This window comes from Mixophyes fleayi, chromosome 3 (genome assembly GCF_038048845.1).
Source record: "Mixophyes fleayi isolate aMixFle1 chromosome 3, aMixFle1.hap1, whole genome shotgun sequence".
NCBI lineage: Eukaryota > Metazoa > Chordata > Amphibia > Anura > Limnodynastidae > Mixophyes > Mixophyes fleayi.
The window spans coordinates 107,194,975-107,215,739 of NC_134404.1; the positions used below are offsets into that span (position 1 = coordinate 107,194,975).

At 41.7% G+C, this 20,765-nt stretch overlaps 1 protein-coding gene across 1 annotated transcript in view; it reads right to left on the reverse strand.

The window, feature by feature from the left end:
* Positions 1–20,765, reverse strand: part of PLD1 (phospholipase D1) — a 166,375-nt gene that overhangs the window by 116,387 nt on the left and 29,223 nt on the right. The window contains exon 2 of the mRNA XM_075202132.1: positions 14,534–14,613. The gene's annotated coding sequence lies outside the window, so the exon portion shown is untranslated. The remainder of the gene's footprint in view (positions 1–14,533; positions 14,614–20,765) is intronic.

Below are 20,765 nucleotides of genomic sequence, written 5' to 3' on the forward strand. Positions count from 1 at the left end.
CGACAGTCCTCCCCATGCAAGGTGAGGACTATCACTTCTTTCTGAGAATGTGTAACGGATTACTGGATACACTACTAATCTTGATTAACGCTGGCTTACCTGAGGTGCGGAGTCTAACGATCTCCCCGGTATTCACCAAGAACCGCCGAAAAGCGGGATGGGCTTTGCTGCCAGGAGACGCAGGTCGCGGTCCTCAGGTTTGCCTCAAGATGTAGTACAGCGGAATAGGAGCAGGATGAGAATAGTTGGACAGGCCAGGTTGGTACACAGGTAGGCAATGCAGACAGAATCGGGAGACAATCTCGGAGTCAATTAAACCGGGTCGGTGCACGGGTCACCAGAACAGATGCGAAGTCAGCTAGCCGGGTCGGTACACAGAAATGGCAGATAAACGTATAGAGGAAGGAGCGTCAGACAATCCGGGTCAGGAGCACAGTCAATCAGGGAGGTCAGCAAGCCGGGTCGGTACACAGGGGAAACAGAATCCAGAAGGGTCAGCAAGCTGGGTCGGTACACAGGAGATCAATACACACAAGGAGCAGAAACCAGGAGGACACAGGAATCAGGAGCCAGGAACAAGTAAGTTGCTCTGACCGCTGTTTAAATAGGAAGTCCAGAATTGAATTCCCCGCCCAGGTCTGGCGGTCATGTGACCGCTAAACCCGGAAGTGCGGCTTCCGGGTCCGACGGAGCGGCGGGGGAGCGAGGAAAGGTAAGTATCGTTACAGAATGGTGATAACTGGGAGGGAAGACAGGAAGTAATGCTTTATTATTTAAATAAAGCAGTTTTTTCAAAGTGAGATATTTTAAAATCATTTTTTTCTATTTTTTCCATATAGTTCAAGGCTGGGCTGCCAGTTCCTCTGCGCAGGTATGATCCAGTTACCCGGGTTATTCATGCACATATGTCATAACACTGACCCAGCAAAGATATAATATAAACCTTACCGCTGACAGCCATTATCACTTATTTGCTCCAGTGATTATTTTCATGATAAATTGTGACAATAATAGACTAATATAAGCGGAGATAGAAAATCTATGTTATTACTTACTGCACATTGATAAATAGGGGCCTCAGTGGTTTATATATTGTAAAGCTTGTACAATTCAATAGATATGTTACACAAGGAAAATGTTGAAAAATGTTACCACTTAATTAATGCACTACCTATGTGGATATCAGAAACTGTTAATTTATTTTATGAGTGTGTTGACACCGCGGATATTTGTTGGAGGAAATTCTCACTTATTATTACAGAGAAGACACACTGAAAGTTTTAACATTTGTTAGAAATAGTTAGGCATAAAGCTAGCAATGCAAAACATTCCTGAAAAATTAACTCTTTAAAGTTACACAGGAAGATGAATTTTTGTGATCCAAATAAACATCAGCAATTATTGGTATCATTACTATTGCTCTTTTTAGGAAGGAACACAAATGGTCTTTTGCATTTTTCTTTCACCTATTTCTTTTTTGCTGTATTAGTGCCAGACTGACATATGTTGGTTATTTAACAGTGCCAATGAAGATGGCGATCCCAGGAGAGGGACCCCCACAAACCAGCTACGAATGGAACTCTGTTTTCATACCCACAGAAATAGCTTATTAATTTATTCTCAATGGTGGTCTGTGAAGCCGACTTGCAATGGTGATTGGTCAGAGCCAGCATAGTTTTCAGAGGAGGTCATTTATGAAGCCAAGACGCCAATTCTGCAGAGCAAAATCAGCTTTGGTCTATCCAGAAAATCTACATATCTTAGCTGCAGCAAAACCTGTAATAGCATCATACTTAAAACAGTGAGCCTCTTTTTTTTTTTTTTTTGCTCAAAAACTATATATGGCATGTTACATGTACTGAAAAAACCTACTACATGCATGACAATCCAGAACTATTTACTCAAGTATGGTGTCTCTGGATGTTATGTGAAAGGAATGGTACTCCCTTATTAACTACTGTATCTTTATTATAATTCTTGTCATACTTCATGTCCATAATAGTGCATCTTTAAAGATGTGCCCAGCACAATTTGATTTCACTCCTCTAGGTTCTATTCTCCCCCACCCATCCAATCACCCATACCTACACCTAATCAAAATATATATGTTTAAATTTGTTATACACATATCTATGATGTATATTATAATCTTCTAAAAACTCAGACTACATAACCCTGTCCGTTCTTTTGTATATATACTGTTTTGTACTATTTGTACCATTTGTGTCTGTTCAAAATAAAAAGTTAAATTTTTTTTAAAAAATAATCAGCTTCGGTCCTGATGTGCACCACAATCTGAGCAAGTGTGCCTAACACTTAGGTTTGTGGAGCAAGATGTTGATATTTGTGGAGGAGAAGAAGTGTATACTGGCCATGAGAAGGAGTTGGGTGGATTCACTCCCTGCATATGGACATATGCAAAAATTAGTTATTGCAACGTGATTATTGAAATGAGATAAAAGGGTGATTTTCACTCCAGAAAAAGATGTGAATTTTATAGAAAAAAACTTCAAACACACAAAAGTGCCACAAGTAGTAATAACAGTACTGAGGTCCCTACACTCTCATCATTAATTTAAGTTATGAATGTAGATAATAAAAACTTAAAAAGAGCATTATTTTTAAATAAAAAGTGAAAACTCCGCACACCTAGGCACACTCTAATTTACAGAAGCGTCTCCTGAGAGTAGAGAGCAGGGGTACATCTGGATGTGTTCCTGGCAGACCTTCCAGGTGCTCTGAGTTATGGTGTACATCAGGCACAGAGAGAACATGTGAGGGACCTGATCTCACTTCTCCCTCCAGCCTTACAAAGCCACACTCTTTTTTTGCTACTACTGCTGCGAGAAAGTTCCCAATACTTCCAAGAATGTAAGTGGTTGCCTGCAACACATGAGGCTCCTTTTCCCTGAGATATGGATGCCTAACTTCTATCCATGGGCCCCTAATCCAATGTCACAAATATGACCTGCGATTAGGAAACAAAACACAGATCTACTTCATTTCAGAATATTTTTCACCACACTATATAACAATGGTCAACATGTAGTCACATAGTATAAGGATATGTGACTTCCTCTTATCTCATCTTATGATTTTAGTACAGTGTTGGCTAACCAGTGACACTCCAGGTGTTTGTGAAACTAAAAGTCCCAGCATGCTTTGCCAATATATAGCAGCTTATTGCTGGAAGGGTATGCTGGGACTTGTAGTTTCACAACACTTGGAGTGTCACAGGTTAGCCAACACTGTTCTAGTACTTGCCTGGGGTTAGTGATCCTGAATACATTTTCCTTTCCAAAGCATTGTTAGATGCCATTTGAAAATGAGAATTCAGCTTGGAGATTTCTCTGCAGGCGTGGCTTTAAAATTTGGAAAACTTCAGTTAGATCAATTTTTAGAGTCAGAGGTTCGGTGAGTCTTCTGAGGACACAGACTATGGTAAATCCGGTTCTCACATAGATATGAAGTTTTCTATATCTTTCAAGTAAACAAATGTGTTGTATGTAAGTCAATTTAAACAGTCAAATAGAGGAACTTGCAATATTATATTTAGTAGGGTAGAGAGTAGATATATCAACCAAAACTATAACATGCACCCTCACTTCACATGTGACCGTTACTGCCACAGAGCATCTTACCGACTGGTACTAAACCCGCTGTGCATATTACTGGGAATCATCACTGCATGTTACATCTTGCTGGACATTATCATTGGCATATTACACCATAATGGGATTTATCACTGACATATTACTTTATGTTCGATATATCACTGGCATGTTACATTTTCTGGACTTTATCACATCTTTGTTCCCTCATCCCATCTATTTCCTGCATCCCATCTGTGACAGGATGGACTTCCTAGGCCACCCCGCCATGTTGCTGGGGGCCGCCTGGGCATGCTTTTCCACTGTCCCTTTTATTTATCCCAATTGTGCCCCTCTAAAATGCAGTAGGAGGGGCTCTGCTATTACCACTAGGCTTCTTCACCAGCACCTGGAACCGCGTCCTTCTGGGTAACTCTCGCTGCTAGTGTAAACCGTTGCTGAACACCTGAGCTAGTACCCCTGACCTATTCCTTCAGATAAGGGTTGCTGTGGACAGGGGCAGGCTGCGCTGAGAGTCAGGGGCGCATCTGTCCCCCGGGCAGGCTACATTGAGCTGGGTGACAGAGCCACCTGCATTTTTTTTCTTTTAAAATGTTCCTAATAGGCTGCTGAGTCGAGTCTTGCCCCCCAGGCTAAAATTTGCCAGCCCTCCCCTGGCTGTGGATGGTTTCCCTGGCCTATCACACTGGCCAGAGCTGCAGGATAGCAGGCTGAACATTGTTATTAGACGCTTGGTCCCAACCTCAGAACAGCCGGATAATGGATTAGATTTGGTCTAATCTGCAGGTCCCAGGAATTACAGCAGGCAAAAAGCAGGATCCTTAATCAGTGATATTTACTAGCTCAAGAAGTCCTTAAGGACAGTTACACACTAGTTTGAGGTATTAGTGATCATCCAGAAGTTACAGATGGAATAATACAGTACATGGTCAAACAGGGCTCTTTTTATACATTTTCTGACACACATGTTGGCAACTCAGCCCCCCAGATCCTAGCTGACACCACAAAGTCTGAGATATTACATCTGATGTTTACCCTCAGAATGTAATATTTTCTAGACTTGGTGATAACACTATTTAAATGTAACAAAATTTACATCAAACTGATTTTCCAAATCACTTGCTGTTCCATTATTCAGACAGGTTATAAGACACAGGAAGAAAAACTACACAGAATAGAAAGGTATTGATCCTCTGCTGTGTATTTAGACTAAAAAGATACTCTGAGATGAAAAGACTTAATTTGCATGGGAGTTCCTGTCTTCCTTTCTTTCAAAAACAAGTTTCCTCCATCATGGCATATTTCCTCATAAAACAATACATGAACAATATGAAAATAAATACATCTACACCTAACACCGAGACCTATTCTGGCGCTGCACATTGGTTACTAACCGGTGCCACAGCCACCATACATTAAATATTTACATATAAATGAATAAATGTACTCTTTTATACATCTTTAATCCCTTAATGCTGAGGTTTAACCCATTCGGCACAGCAACATCATGTATTAACCCACTTCATACTGCACATCATGTGGAAGGTGAGGGGGACCCTGTCACACCATCTGTTTTTCCTACTTCTTCTTTCATCTAACCCATCATCCACATTCTTCTTGCCCCACACCTTTTCTCCATCTTCTTCCACATCTCCCCTCCTCACCTCTTTTGTTCTTCCTCTACTGCGTTGTGGTAGGCATAACCAGTTGAGGTGGCTGATGAACAAAAGTGATATGGAAAACTGGAGACACAAGCAGGCGTGGGCTGGCAAATTTCAGCCTGGGGGGTGCACAGGCGGCCGCATCACATGACACGCGATGCGGCCGCCTGTGCGCTGACTCGGCCGCATCGCGTGTCTTGTGATGAGGCCACCGGTAATATTAAGATAATATTGCATCCACAGGGGGGGGGGCGGCCGGCCCAAACAGCGGTCAGGCTGAGTGGCCTGGGGGGCCCAGTGGCGCACGCAGGGGGGGTTTCTGAGTCTCTAGAAACCCCCCCTGCGCTAACTAAGTGGCCACTGTCCTATACAGCAGCCACGGCGCTGTCAAAGAAGCATCCGCGGCGGTGCTGTATTGTATACAGCACCGCCGCAGACGCTTCTTAGACAGCGCCGCGGCTGCTGTATAGGACAGCGCTGGCGAAACGGAGCTGCTGCGCATGCGCAGCAGCTCTCTCTCGTGTTTTTTTTTTTTTTTCCGGACGGCGGGGAGAAACCCCCCAGAGAACCCTAGGATGGCAGATAAACACATCTTCTGACTTTAAGAATTTTTTGCTGAGCTTCTGAATAGTAAACTTTTGTCACATTCTGGGTCTCATTCATCAAGCTCAAAACCCCGTAAGTGAATAGGTTTTGAGACACAGACAGTCAGAGATTCTTCAATGAAGATTTTGCATGCACTAAGGGTTCGATCTATTAAAAGGCGAATAGCCCTATTGCCTGTATTTTCTCCGGCAATTGGACTTTTTCTTACTTTGCTCTATACAACATGTGTGGGGAAAACGATTTAACAATTATTGCAGCGGCATCTTCACAAAGCATGTTCTATTATTGTTATCTCAGTTTAAGCTAGCTTATTATAAGAACTAAATATTTTTAAACGAAGAGGAGAATATATAAAAATTGTTTACAGGGTTAAAACAACTCCTAAAACACGTATGGGCGGACCTGATTCAATAAGGAAAGTAAACAAAAAAAAGAAAATGCTTTGCACCTTGGCAAAACCATGTTGCAGTGGAGGAGGATCTAAATTTAAAATGTGGGGACAGATTTATATTTGAGGTAGGGCATGTCCTAGATCAACTTTAAATTTCAGTGTAAAAATAAAGCTATCAAATATTTATGTGCTACATGAAAAAAAGCCAGTATTTAACTTATGTGCAAAATAATAAACTAATTTGCACCCCTTGCATTGTAACATGGTTTGTCCAGGAGAAAACTTACTCCTTTCTTTGCCTTACTTTCCTTAATGAATCAGGCCCTTAATCTATAAATAATGCTTAACTTTTAAGTACAACCATGGCATTAATTTTGGTATAATCAAATTAAACAAAGGGTTAGATGCTTAATATGTGTTATTTTATTATTATAATTGTATTATGGATGACTTGAGGAAAGTGGATGGATTTGCAAGTGTCAATATGACTCATCAGAGTCATATTATGTAAGGGACTTGTGTCCAGCACTCTTTAAAAGAGGAAGTATTACATCTACTTCTGCTTTCTCGTATTGCTGTCTAGTTTTAAAAAAAAGTGCAGAACATTATATCTGTTATGCACTAATAATATGCAGTTCATCATAACCAGTGGTCAAAGCAAAACATCCACTTTGAAATGACTGGTCAGGGGCTCGAAGTTTTAGGGAATTTGATAGAGTGAAATTAATTTTAGATGCATTTTAACACTATATAGTATAATATAAAACATATTAAATGATACAAGGCTATCCACTATGTGTCCCCCACCTCTCTCTCATGTCTCCTTTGTGTACTTATATTCTCCCTCATATCTCAATATTATAATAAAACTATCCAAAATATCTTCCTTATATCTTCCATGTTACCCTTTATCTTTTCCTTATCTGTTTCTTTTCTCTGTTCCTATGTGTCCCTATCTTCATTGCATGTATCTCTCTCTCTCCTTCCCTACCTGTTCTCCCCTGTGCCTCACATCCTGCTTGTCCCGCTTCTCCCTTCCGCCTTGATCCTCTCTATCTATCCTTGTTCCTGCTCCTATTATTCCGTTTCACTAGTTAATTCACACTTTTGCCCCTCCGTCATCACACTGCAGCCACCTTCATCACACTGCATCCTCCTCCATCACAATGTGCCCAATCCTTCATCGCACTGTGCCCCCTCTTTCATCATCACACTCTGCACCCTCCATTACACCATACTTGCCAACTCTCCCGGATTGTCCGGGAGACTCCCGCATTTTGCGAGAGTCTCCCGGACGAGTGTGGCAATCTCCCTGATAGGAAGTGGGAAAAATTCAGTTTAAACGCCGCGTTTAGCCCCGCCCCCGCTGTAAAATGACGCGATTTGCGTCATTCCGTCACGGGGGCGGGGCCAAAATGACGCGATTTCGCCGCCCCGCCCCCTGCACGCCCACGTCCCAGCCGGCATCTCCCGGAAAAAGAAAAAGAAATGTTGGCAAGTATGCATTACACTGTGCCCCCTCCATTACACTGTATTCCTCCATTACACTGTTCTCCCTCCATCGCACTGTGCCCCCTCTTTCATCATCACACTGTGCACCCTCCATTACACTGCCCCTCCATTATATTGTGCCCCCTCCATCACACTGTGTCTCCTCATTCATCACATTGCTCCATTCTCGCTGATTTTCAGGGGTGACGTCATCATAACCTTACATTTAGTTAGAATGGGGCAGAAAGGTGCAGGGAGCCACCGCTGCCGCCGGTTGCAGCACAGTCGGGGAAGGCAGCTGAAGTGGAGCCTCTCTCAGGCATGGCACTCCCCCGCCTTGCCTACTGCGCTTACCACCAGCCCTGGCTGTAAAGAAATGGGGCGGAGTAGTGCCGATATGTCATAACGGCATATACCGCCCCACTTAGAGCACTAAATAAAACATAATTTCACAAGGCGATCTCCAAAGATATATTCTATTATTATTATTCTGCCACTGTAATTTTTGAAGCCAGGGCTCAAAAGTAACTGCTGGCAAACCCCCCCGCTCTCCCCCACCTAAACTAAAATATCCTTCACCGGCTGCCTAATGCTGATGAAGAATGGAGGATCTGCCCAGATGGAACCCAGCGGTGGACAAATAGAGGGTCCCGCATCTTGAGCTGGCGTTAGCCTTTTTAAGGCTGGCAGTGAAAAGCAGTCTAATAAATTAATTTACATAAAAATTACATGTTGCATGTCAGGACTAGTGACAGGCAAACTAACTTTATGGGCTAAATGTATCAAGCCAGTTGGACTGGCCCGCTGGGGGACCGGGCTATCATCCCGTAGGCCCCGACCCTGATTGCTCCCTTTATCATTTGTGGAGGGAGTGGAAAAAAAATAAATGAATAATACTCACATGACCACGGCGCTCCCCGACTCCTCTCTGCTCCGTTGTCACTGAATGTCGGGCTTGACGCTCGACGTCCAGTGTTGAGCGCTGCAGAGAGGAGTCGGGAAGAAGAGAGAAGATGGAAAAAGAGAAGAAAGAAGCCAATATAAAAGGTAAGTGAAGGAACGGAAGCAAGGGGAGAGCATGGCAGAGTGAAGGGGAAGCATGGCAGAGTGAAGGGGGAGCACGGACAGCATGGCAGACTGAAGGGGGATCATGGCAGAGTGAAGGGGGAGCATGGCACAGAGAAGGTGGAGCACAGACGGCATGGCACAGTGAAGGGGGAGCGCAGACAGCATTGCAGAGTGAAGGGGGATCATGCCACAGTGAAGGGGGAGCACAGACAGCATGACAGAGAGTGAAAAGGGGTAAAGACAGCATGGCAGAGTGTGAAGGGGAGCCAAAGCAGCATGGCAGAGTGTGAAGGTGCCCAAGAGAAGGTGGGGCAAAAGCAGCATGGAGGGTGCAGTGTGATCATAAGGAGGCACAGCATGGTGATGAAGGGGCACAGTAATGTGTGTGTGATGGCACAGCGGGCTTGTGGCAATGTAATGTGTGTGTGGTAGGTGGTGGCTAAATAATGGGTGCTATTTTGTTTGTAGGGTGGAGGTGGGGCAATTTAATTTTATAGTGGGGACTATTAATTTAAGATGGGGTGGTTTGGGGGCTATTAATTCAATGTGGGGATGAGTTTGAGGAGCATGAGGTCTATTTATTAAATGTGAATATGAATTATTTAATGGCAGTGATGGCTGCGAGAAATAGGTATATTTATTATACGTAAAAGCAAATAATTTATTGCGGGGGCTGTCTGGAGGGAGAGAAATAGGTTTATTAAATAGGAACACTATTACTTTAATGTTGGGGCTGGAGAAAGACCTAAGTATTAATTGTGGGTACTATTGATTTAACGCCGGGGCTGGTTGGAATTTTCTAAATGTACCCATTATTGTTTCCAAATAGGGCCCCTAACATTCCAGGATCCAGACAAGCCGCAACTTAAGAAACCAGCAGCCACATGTTTTAAAAGTGACAAGAAGTGGTAGGCACTTCAGGTGTTGTGAAATATAAGTCCCAGCATACCCTTCCAGCAATAAGCTTCTATATATTGACAAAGCATGCTGGGGCTTGTAGTTTCACAACACCTGGAGTGCCATAGGTTAGCCAAGCCTGGTCTAGTGGGACAATCCCGATTTTTGGTGACTGCTCTGCCCAATCTAGGGGGCAGGTCAAGACTGTGTACTCTTTATTTATACACACTGCATTCTTTATATACTACACTATGGGGCTAGCTGTCCTTCGTGGGCTGACCACTCCCACTCTAGTGTCTGGTCTCGCCTCTATGATGGCTGGTCACACCCCCTCTGGTGGGTTCATAGCGTTGCAGTCCCATCGGTGGGCCATTCATGCCCCAGTCCGACACTGTATCAAGCTGCAAGTTTCCTGCGGGTTTGAAAGGGAAGATGTTGCCTATAGCAACCAATCAGATTGTAGTTATCATTTATTTAGTACATTCTACAAAATGACAGCTAGAATCTGATTGGTTGCTACGGGCAACATCTCCACTTTTCAAACCCGCTGGAAACATGCAGATTGGTACATTTACCCCTATTTCTGCTTTCTCCAAACCACATACTGCATCTTCATTTATTGTTGCACCAATATATTATATAAGTCTTGGTGGGTGACAGTTATGTAACCCCCTATCACTGTGTGCGTGGTCCTGATCCTGGCATGGGTTAGGCACTGCCCCACCTTCTGTAGATCTGGCTAGCTCCTGGGTGTGGATGTAGATGAACAGAGGGTCCCCGCACATGTATGTTTTTCAATAAAGTCTCTTTACAGTTGTTGGAACACAGGCATGGTAACTTAGAGTGCAGTGCAAACAGATGTCTCAATGATTTGAATGCCAGACCATTGCTATAAAAATAAACTCTATATACACTCCTCTTCACTCCAGTGCAATACTTAAGTTGCAAATAACAATAAAATAGATGTGTACATCTCCTTTCTCACTCCAGGACAGTTAATCACCACCCCTCTGCCGGGTCAGTATCCCTTGGGCCATAACACATGCTTGATGTGGCCTCTGTGCACCTCCTGAGATTCTTACACTCACTAGAGTCCTCTTGTAACCTCTTAACTCACCCTCTGGGCTATAACACCCTCTTTGGTGTCCTCTCTGCTCCTCTGGGTCACATCAGGTGCTGGTACACTGCAGCTCTGCTTCCCTCTCCATAGGGTCTATCAGATATAGCCACACTCTGGACTGGCTTTGTTAATGCTTGGAGTTCTCTTTACATGGGATCTCCCCTTATTCGATGCAGCTATGCTGCTTTGGCAGTGACCACCCTTCATTATTGGGGTCCCCCCTTTTTCCCTCAGGGGCTCTTCTTTATCATTATCGGGACTCCTTCCCTTTCTTGTGGCTCTCTGAACTTCACGATTCTTTACCCTCTTTATATTATACTTGCCAACTCTCACGGACTCCCGGGAGAGCTGGCAAATCTTCCGCATCCCGCCATTGCAGGGCTAAAATGACGCGATTTGCAGTGAATCGCGTCATTTTGGCCCGTCCCCGGCAGCAAAACGGCATATTTGATGCGGGGGCGGGGCCAAAAGTCGCGATTCACCATGCCCAGCCCCTCCTGCCCTCTAGACACGCCCCTCTCCCGGATAGAACTTGCCAAAGGTAGGCAAGTATGCTTTATATGCAGCCACGCTCTGAGGTAATTTCTCCCTCAAATCTGTCCCATTTAACTCACATTCTCTCAGTTATGATGTTCTTTGGCCCCTCATGGCAGCAGACCATGGACCAGCTCTCAAATATGCCAGGGTGATCCTAAGGCCACCTTCCCTCTGTTCCGTGTCCCTGGCTGTCATCACACAATTCCACTCAGCTCATACCAGACTTATGCTGCTAAGTCACTGTTTTTGGTGTGTCTCCTCTGCGTTCTAATGCTGGGAACAAACTTTACATCCAATGATTTTTCTAGTACAGTTTAGGATTTCTTTTCTACACAGTTACCAAATTTGATCACAATAGTAATACATAAAATGGCTACATCATAATGAAAAATGGTAGAACCAGAGGCAAGGTGGGCAGGGGGACAGGGAAGCATCTGCCCCCGGGCCAGTCCCATAGTGGGCTACCTGGGGCTGGGTCACTTGGCCACCTGCATTTATTTCCTTCAAAATGTTCCTAATAGGCTGCTGAGTCGAGTCTTGACGCCCGGGCAAGACATGACTCAGCAGCCAGCTAAAATTTGCCAGCCCTTCCCTGTGTAGAACCATTGTTTTGCTGCTTCTAGTAATTAAGGTGAGATAGTCTGCGGTCTACACCGCTGATACCACTGGAATGGTGTAAGGAGTAATAGTCTGCGGACTGCAGGAGGAGCAGCAATACACATCCAACTCCTAACAGAGAAGTAACCTACAGAACAGGCACAGACTCCATGAAGTGGGAGACTGTGTAGGGAGCCAATGAATGAGTTTCAGAGAAATTAAAGCAGATCGGATCTGCAAAGGAAGGTGGCGGCCGGCCAGAGCTGTCAGAAGAACGGCAGTGGTCAGGCAAGTGTGCCGGGCTTCTTTTACCAGGACCGAAGACCCAGCATATGATATGTGGTAAGTTAAAATATCACCGCAGGTAAGTAAAGGTTCAGGTTTTTATTTCAATTCTTTGTACTCACATACATTTTTAGTTTCTGTGGAATTATCCTTTGCAGATTATTATGCTGTACGCAGTCAAAACTGTTATGATATTTTGGTGAGAATATCACTCATCTTAGGAAACCTAGGTACAGTTAGAATGTTCTTTTCTTGTAGATGGGAGATAGTTAAGTAGATCTTCAACATGCAACATGTATAAACAGAGCTGGAAACTGTACAAATACAGACGGAGCAGTATTGGTTTAGATCAGTGTTTCCCAAATTCAGTCCTCAGGGACCCCTAACAATGCAGGTTTTCCAGGTCACCAGTGATATAATTATACCACTTGTGCATCCTTTACAATGTGTCAGTCGTTAATGAATACACCTGTGCTCCAGAACACGCACTGTTAGTGCTCTCTGAGGACTGAGTTTGGGAAACACTGGTTTAGATGAATGCTGTGAACAACCTTGCTGCTCTCTTCTAATGACACAGCACTATCTTAGATAATGTATGGATTGGATGGCATTAGTATGGCACAATCAGGTACTTCCTCCACAACTCAGACAAAAGGTTCTTCCTTTGTAAATTCTACATACACTATTAATCACTGAGGTAACAGCCAGGTTTTTTTTAAATTAAATTGTGAGACAAAGTTCTTAGCATTTTGCACTATGAGGTGCACCTCAAAAGAAGCTCAGACTGCGATGTAATAATTTTTTGCATGAGTCATTTGTGTGACAAAATTGTAATGTGAGACAGAACAGATAAGAAGAATGATACCTTGTTATGAGTAACATTAATACCACTGTAAAGGTGATGAATAATAATAATGTTGCTCACTTCTATAGTATCCTATATAAAACAACACATCTACAACAAAGAAGAAAATATTAGTGGTGTCACTAAGACCTTCAGATACTGGTGCACATTTTATGTCTGGGCCAGGCTCAGTAGTAATGATCACCAACAACTAGAATGTGTATAATATTGCAGAATTATGTATTTGAACATAGCACATAACAAGTCCCTTGGTATCTCAGAACAATGTACAGTAAACATGCAGCTAGCCAATAAACAGACACAGAGTAGTATAAGCTTTTCAAATTGACATAGAGCCAGAGGTACATTGCGGGGACTGAACACTACATTGTCGGGCCATAGTAAAATGTAAATGGGGGCCTGGTACTATGGTACATCATCCAGTGACCCCCACTCTTCTGAGTATGCATGGGGGCTGGCATATGCATAATGAAGCTACATTGAAAATGCTTTATTCTGATACTGGGTGTAGGCAGTAGTGGAACAACCACCATTGACTGCACCCACCCACTTCCAGGCCCCGTATCAACTGCACCTCCTGCAATGACGGTAGTCCCACCTTTGGGAGTGAATATGCAATCAATAAAAGCATGGAAACAAATTAGGAAACAGTCCAAGGTATGACAAAAGTGCAAATCTGTCATGCTATATCACCCACAAAGATGTATCCTGACACATAAGTGTATAAGGAAAGCAGTTTGCATGGCCTAAATTGTCTTGATTTCCATATTGGAAATGCTGGGGTATGTTTGCTGTCTGGAAACTGTCACCATGATGGTGTCTATGACATTTAAGTTGGAATATACCAGCTCCCTGCTCCTGCTTCTGTCTGCATAAACCTGTGCCCATGCTCCCTCATTCTTTATCTGTGTCCCAATATGCATGGTTAAGCCTGTTCACTTTACTACTCCTCAGTGATTGAGCAATTTCATGGTCAAGCTATTTGTGCCATAGCACACTTTCATGCTTTCATGCTTTTCTACTAACTTTATTCTACTTCTACCATTACTGACCTGGTTTTTATCTTTGACCATTCCTACCTGCCGGTGACTTCCCTGACATCAGCAGCTGCCTAGTAGATTGAGCTGCAACCTATCAGTACCTCTTTGCAAAGTCCATCACCTTATTGAAAGGGTTGCTTGCAAAGGCCAATCACCTATTAGACTCCGCACCTCAGGTGAGCCAGTAAATATCACGAGTAGCACAGAGGATCCACAACTTTACCCAGAGTCTGACAAAAATCAACTAAACGGTAACTCTTGAGTTATATATCTATCTATATAACGTTATAACGTTATCTGAGAGCACTACGGCTACATCGGCAGTCTGAATATTCCATTAACTCTGACAAATAAAATATCTTACCTGACAAAGAAAACAGAAATCTGGTCTCTGGACGCAGTCTATGTGATGGTCACTCGTGTTGCTTTTTCCACTGTATGCAACTTTAAAAAAATATGAATATCCAATAATTAGTCACATTTCATAAGTTAGTTTCAAGATCATATTGTAAAGGTGGACTCCAGGGGATAAATGTATTAAGTGCTGATTTTTTTCAACTTGCCGCTATCCGACGGGTTTGCAGTGAAAATTTAAAGCAGCAATGGCTTTCAAGGCATTGTTTTGCCTTGAAAACCATTGTCTTTTTAAATTTCCCCTGCAAACTCGCCAGAAATCTGTGACTTGCATAATCCTCTGTTTAATACAATTACACCCAGGGCTCCTCTATGAATTGGAATAGGTGTCTTTGGATTCATATGTTGTACTGAATGTGTCTCGGCTCCCAAGCAAATGACCCTCACGGATATACTAGTTGGAAGGAGAGGGGAATTCATGCTTTCCTGGAGTTTACTGATAATTATCATGTCAGTAATCTCTTGTCAGGATGAATACAAACAATAAAAGAAAATCTGATTACTTCAAATTATTACAAATTTAGGTGTGATTTGCCTTACAACAAACCCAAACTTTTCCAATGACATGCCATACTTAGACAGGGTGGCAAATGAAAGCACCTATTGCTGTAGAAACAATTGAGGAAACTGATTTATATATGATAGATTTACATAACTGTGAAATAACCCACATATATGAGGGATACCTATTACAAGCACCTAACTAGTTATACAATTTTTTTTCAGGCAAGTTGGAAAATCACACAGTCTTGAATTGCATGAAGTCAATCAGTATCTCTTAGTAGCATCTTCAAACTGAATACATTATCTTAGACCATAACTATAAATAACTACCAATGTCCCAGCAAGTGCAGTAATAAAATGATAAAGCATAAGACGTCATCAATATTTAATTGTCTGCCATAAGACACACAGACATGGGAGTGCCCCTAAAGCAAACTAACTGGAAAAATAGACTTGCTATCAGACATATAGTACAGTACTGTACTTTGGTAAGTATTGAGTTGACATGGCTGTACAACAGGGGCCAGGGCGTAACTAGGGCTGTGCGACAGGGCGCAACGCTGAAGGGGGGTGCAATTTAGGAATATTTCAGGTTCATTTGGTTAAAATTGAGGGCTAGGGGGGCGACATTTGTCTTTCTCTCCCCAGGCGCTAGAATCCTAAGTTACGGCTCTGACAGGGGCCTATTGCGCTTGCTTGACCTTGGGTCATACATGTGCATAGGTCATTTACGTACATGCAGGGGAGAGCAGGAAGATCCCTGCAGTGCTGTGCTCGCTCCATAGGAGTCAATCCTCAGATGGTGTTTGCCATCGGGGTCAAGTTCCAAAAAGCTAAACTCCGATATCTCCTGCGTTAGGCATTTGCTAAATTGTTACTTTACTTAAATAAGCCGTTTCCGCATGCTTTAGGGCTTGATAAATGGGCCTCTTATTGAGCAGTTATAGAATGTTGTAAGCAGCCCTGGAACGCCAAATACAATTCAGTAACAGTCATGTTTGGTTTATGACTAACAGCTCAAAGTATAACTTGAAAAAAAAAAAATCATTACTTAGGATTACATAATATTCTATAGTAGTCAGGATACATGAAATTAGTAGTTCTGGCAGTATCATGACAAGTAACAGTTAATGTATTCAATCTGTTATAGCTTAAAAGATAGCTCAAATATGGGCATGCAATGATTATATTGGATATTATATACCTCCCAACTATTTATGTTGGGGAAAAGGGAATGTTTCAGCACTTTCGATATGCTGGACTGACCCAACTCTCTTCCACTCCTCTAAAAATCACCCCTTAAATGTCACGGGCACCAGTAACAGGCGCTAACAGCACTCATTCAGCGCTACCCTGCTATGTAGAGCACCAGTGAATGGGACATACCTCTAAACTCTCTGGCCCTCAGGACAAAGCTGGTGGTGAGACAGGGCCCTCATATTAGCACTGTTTCGCCTAAATCAGGACAGGTGGTATGCATGGATAATTTACTAAATGAACTACACTAAGACAGAATGGATTACAAGATATAACCAATATAAATATTACAGTTGCTATAGCTGCAAAGAAAAATTCTGTCTTCAAATATAAATATATATTTATTTATTTACATGAACATGAAAGTATATTGGATTATCCATAAACCAGTGCTGTCTTTTGTAGCAATAAACAGATAAATAACACTTCAATGTTTGAGGATTTGCAAAAATCCTTATGCTTGTTTCACTTTCATGCTTTAAAACATGCTTGCTTGTTGGAGAATGTCTCAGTGAATGATGATGAATGTCAGCCCAGTTTTCTAGACTAGTAGATATTTATTATATAACCCTGTTATAAGACTAACAGCGGACTCCAAGGCATTTGGTTCCCAAGAAAATGGTATTTTTAGATTTTTTTTTAATCCTATAGACAAGACATGCCTACTTTGTTTAAATGATCTCTCTCTCTCTCTCCTATATACACTATATGACAAAAGTATTTGGCCACACCTGTTAATTATTGAATTGAGGTGTTTCAATCAGACCCTTTGCCAGAGGTTTATAAAATCAAGCACCTAGTCATGCAGCCTCCATTTGCGAACATTTGTGAAACATAATGAGTTGTTCTGAAGAGCTCAGTGACTTCCACCATGGTACTGTGATAGGATGCCACAAGCAAGGAATACAAAGACATTTTTGATGAATTCGGTATGGAAGAACTTGACTGGCCCCCACAGAGCCCTGACCTCAACCCCATCGAACACCTTTGTGATGACCTGGAATGGAGATTGTAAGCCAGGCCTTCTCGTCCAAAATCAGTGTCTGACCTCATAAATGCTCTACAGAATGAATGGGCTCAAATTCCCACAGAAACACTCCAACGTCTTGTGGAAGGTCTTTCAAGAACAGTGGAAGCTGTTATCGCTGCAAAAGGGGGACCAACTCCATATTAAAGTATATGTATTTGAATACAATGTCATTACAGTCCCTGTTGGTGTAATGGTCAAGCGTCTGAATACTTTTGGCCACATTGTGTATATACTGAGTCACGGCCACCTTTCCTACGATGCACACACGAACATCTTCTTGCTTTGTTCTTTGTTTTTATTGTCAGGATGGCAAAGTAACTTATAACACAAAGTTCCACACACATGCTTGTGACACTAAAGCTAAATTAACAGAGTCCAACTTGGGTGACACTCCCACCAGAGGGTAAATGTATTAACGTACGATTTTTTCAACTCACCGCTATTCGGCGAGTTTGCAATGAAAATTTAAAGTGGCGATGGCTTTAAAGGCAAAAAAGTACCTCAAAATATGTCAGTTAAATCACTCACTATGCTATTATATTGTCACACATATGTCCTCCCCCTGTATATCTATAAACTAGGTACACTGCTGTACAAAAGTGTAATGTATACAGCCTTGCCCTGCAGACTGTCAGCTGAATACATAATGCCTCTCTTAGAGAACTCCCTTTGTCACTATATACAGTGTGTGTGTGTGTGTGTGTGTGTGTGTGTGTGTGTGTGTTTATATATATATATATATATATATATAAATACATACAGAGAGAGAGCGAGAGTATATAAAAGCAGAAACTTGTTTGTTGGCAAATATCTTCCACAGCTCTCAGGATAAAACTGGCAAATCATACATAGTTATTTAGCATTGAAAAAGTATCCTATTAAACCACATGGCAACAACGTGACAATGACACAAAGCCACAGGGCGACAAATATTGAAAACATCATTTTTTTATTGTAAATATTTGCTTGACTGCTGGAAGGAAACATCACCACAACATGACACAACGACAACGCAACAATGCAACAAATCTTATTTTTTAAATAGCATTTTTGTTCTATTCACCAAATAATTTGCAAATATATAAAAACTGCTACATATTACTATTCTCTGTATTAGATCGGCCTATTCTTCTACTACTACATGACGATATATAATTTTTTGCTGATGGATAAGCGACGGATCAGTTAATTTCATTAGTGGTATATTATATTTATCGTTGTCACTGTGCAATAATATCAGTTAAACATTTAGATAAAACCTTGAGACAAAATAGAATTATTTTAAGACAAGATAACTTGTGAGTACAGAGTGACGCTGTTTATGTGTTTTGTTTTTACTGCAAGGCAAGAGTTCTCCATATCGAAGATTCTCATAATTCATAAATTATAAATCCCGTGGAGACACCTAGTGGTTAGACTGGGTTACACAGAATATTATTGTGCGCTTCAAATAATTAAAATTGTGTAAATTGATATGAACCTGCCGTCTAAATAAATTCAATTATAACAAGCGTTTCCAGCTATTTTTATGTTTTATCTTGTGGCAGGAGTCTCAAGTGGGGTAGTATATAGTTTCTAGAATCTCTGATTTTCCCTGAAGACCGGTGTTCCAACAATGCAGTTCCAATGTTTACAATTTAAGAACACAGCCAAATAAAAGATCATGACAGTCCCATGAGATTGTAGAACCCAAAGGAGCGCTTTAAGCACCTACAAACTCTAAACTATATCCATCATACGCACATATATCTTTAAAACACATAAAGCTGTGCCAGTAAGGTAGTAAAAAATTGAAATAGACTTTAATAAGTACTTTTTTATTCCCTTCCGATCTCCCATTTGTTCTGTTTCTGGATAATCCTGATTATTGGTTCCAAAAAGACTTGTCTTCTCAGGATTTCGATGCATCTTTGGCAAAACAGGATCAGAGCATTGATTGAGCAGATAGATGCATTGATTGTAAGCTTGCGAGCAGGGTTCTCTTACCTCTCTTTCTATATGTATTACCCAGTATTGGTTTATTACTGTTTGTTCCCAATTGTAAAGCATTACGGAATTTGCTGGAGCTATATAAATAAATGTTGATGATGATGATTGATTGAAAAAACGGAGCCACAATTAATTTTGTCTAGAATGTTTGTTGCTTTTTACACTTTTATAATCATATGATATTTTATAACTTCCTCTTATTTACATTATGCAGCCATTGAAATTAGGCATAACATATAATTAGGGCATGACATATAATCAGGGAAGAGAGGGATTAGATTACAAATATAAACAGCTAAAAAAGTAAACCTGAAAATAACAAGCATGATATCAGTTATGGACTGTTGTGATCCCTGAGGCTGTTTTAGACTGGGGTGTGTAATGCCAGTGACATAACATCAGGTTGCAATTGTGACTGGCCCCCAGGCTGTGACCTGTGACAGAAGAATTGTCTGTCACACTTTCTGGCACTGCTGCTATCACTCATCACACCGCCTGTACAAAGTCCTCTCTACCCTACTCTGACAGCAGAGGGAAGTAAATATTAAATATGTAATATTAAATATTGACCCTCTGACCAGTATTACACTGAATTATACTTTTGCAGCAACCAACTTTGCATTTTATTTGCATTCTCCAGTTTAATGATCCCCTACCTCAAATCTGTCTGTCTCAGACAGCTATCTCAATGTGCCTCAATATAACATATCCGCCACATGTTCCTGATTTTCAGCGGCAGTCACAGGATTTTAAAGACGTGTCCATTGACGTGTTCCTGTTTCTCCCTACTAAATATCTGCACAATTTAATGTCACTTTCTACATGATATATGTAATACTTACAATCTTTTCATATTCTGTAGGATTTATAACTTAATATTTATTAAAATACTTAGGGGCATATTCAATTGTCGGCGGAAACGCCGAAAATCTCGCGGCGCACGCACTATTACCGTTATTATGGTAATAGTGCGCGTAAAAACAGTTTTTACGGTAGTTTTCTCGCTGGATTTCAGCTCGCAGCACCCTGAGCCGCGAGCTGAAATCCAGCTAACTATTACCATAATAACGGTAGTAGTTTTAACGCAGCGAAAAACGGCGACAATTGAATATGCCCCTTAAAGTGCAATATTACAGTTAAATGAGTAAATATGACAAGATAGGGGCTGCAGTATTTCGAGAAATTATCACACAGTCTTGTGCTTAACTAACCAGGCACATGAGCTAAGTGCCCCTGGAATAAGTTTTACAAGGTTGTAATGTATGATATACATTAATGTATGATATACCCCTGGACATCATACAGGGCTTTTTAATTGAACATGAAAATGTTCAACTAAATTCATAAATGCTGACATGTGGGTCCTGAGGCATTAATGAAAGCATGGCAAAAAAAGGAGTAC